General features: G+C 41.8%; 1 non-coding gene across 1 annotated transcript; it reads right to left on the bottom strand.

Moving 5' to 3' along the window:
• Positions 1 to 126: 126 nt before the first annotated feature.
• Positions 127 to 233, bottom strand: LOC115063430. The gene has a single exon (XR_003843309.1). It is a non-coding gene; the product is annotated as a U6 spliceosomal RNA (small nuclear RNA).
• Between the last annotated feature and the right edge of the window lie 1694 nt (positions 234 to 1927).

The following is a 1927-nucleotide window of genomic DNA, read 5'->3' as shown; positions in this document are numbered from 1 at the left end:
AGATGGCTTTCCTGTAAGCAGCAAAATGTTGGGTACTGTTTGTGTAGCCAGTCTGTTAGTTTATGTCTTTTTATTGGGAAATTGAGTCCATTGATATTAAGAGATATTAAGGAAAAGTAATTGTTGAAAATTATGGAATGCTTTACTAATTTGCGTGTCATCCTTGCACAGGGGCCATGCTAATCATCTCTGTATCATTCCAATTTTAGTGTATGTGCTGCCGAAGCGAGCACATGTGTTTTCTTTGATTGGTGGTTTAGTCCCAGGGAGCTCTGGGGGGTTTCAAAGAGTTCTACTCTCTGTTGACAAAGCTTTCACATATATGAGCCTATGCAGGCCGTTCTTATTTAAACTACCACAGTGGTAGAGGAGAATGTAGGGAGTAGTCTTGAACTCATTGGCACAGAAAAAGTCTTTCCAAACTAGGACAAAAACCACTAGTGCAGGCACTAAGAAAAACAGGTAGTAAATGGGACCTCATGAAAATTAAAAGCTTCCATACAACAAAGTACACTATCTTCCAGACAAAGTGAGAGGCTACAGATGGGGTCAACTTTTACCAACTACACATCCAATAGAGGACTAAATTCTCAAATATGTAAAGAACTCAAGACTAAAAAACATCTGGGCATCAAGAAAACAAATAACACAGCTAAAGAAAAAATAGGGTGCAGATCTAAATAGAAAGACGAAACTCAAATTGTAGAAGCACTTAAAGAAATACTTGAAATCCTTGGTAATCAGGGAGATGTGAGTCAAAACTACCTTTTACAAGATTTCATTTACACCTGACAGAATGGCTACAGTCACTAAAGCGAGCGACTGCTTGTGCTGCCAAGGAGTAAGGGGAACATTACTGGAGAGGATGCAAACTGGACAGCCACTATGGAACTCAGCATAGTGTCTCTCCACAACTGACAGTAAGAACGCATTACTGAAGACACCTACACAATTAGGTGAACATAGAGAAGTCTAGCAGACACCTACATGGAGCCTTCACCCATATGGACTAGTGTTCATGGTACTGGAAAGTATCCTACACACTACTGAAGGAGAAAGGTAAACACCAACCCAGTTACAAAGCCTACTATTGAAAAGGGTGGCATACAACCAATCAATATCTGATTTGATTTAAGGCCCACTACATGAGATGAAGTTCATACCCAATGCTGCTTGAGTGTCCAAGAACCTGAGAATAGATAGCCCAGGGACACAGGGGAAAGACATGTGCTGCTTTCTGCTAAAGGAATATAGTCATAAAAAAAGACTTCTAATAGCATTCTGCTATACTCACAGGTCAATGTCTTGCTCAGACATCATTAGGGAAGATCCCTCTGGCAGCAGATTGGAACAAGTACAGAGACACCCAGCCAGACAATGTGGAGAGAGAGAGAGAGAGAGAGAGAGAGAGAGAGAGAGAGAGAGAGAGAGAGAGAGAGTGTGGAAACATCCAAAAAGGGATGTTTTCACCACTCCCTCCACCACCCATGGCTTCATAGTGTAAGGAAATCTTCAGAAGATGAGGAGGAGAGAGTGTGAGAGCCATAGGAGATGAGGAGATACCAAAGCTTCATAGATATACCAAGGCTGGAACAAATACAAATGCAGAGACTGTGGCAGCATGCCCAGAATCTGCATGGACCTGCTCCAAATGAGATCTTAGAACTGAAAGGAGAAGTGGACACACCACCTATCCTAAGCCAGACACCACCTCTGACAGTGCCTTGATAGCTGCTAACTGATGGGCACTTAAAAAAACCAGTTTTCTCCAAGGGTGTCTCACCTGGGAAACAAAACAGCCAAATAGCACATAGCAGATAGCCAAAACAAAACAAACTCAGAGGCATCTTTGGAGCTATTTGTCTTTTAAAGTTAGGCCAGAATGAAATTCTGGTTGGTTGGTTGGCTTTTGTTTGGCTTTTTCTAT

This window comes from Mus pahari, chromosome 2 (assembly GCF_900095145.1).
Source record: "Mus pahari chromosome 2, PAHARI_EIJ_v1.1, whole genome shotgun sequence".
Classification (NCBI taxonomy): domain Eukaryota; kingdom Metazoa; phylum Chordata; class Mammalia; order Rodentia; family Muridae; genus Mus; species Mus pahari.
Note: the sequence above shows the minus strand (reverse complement) of the source record. Positions and strands in the feature narration are given on the sequence as shown.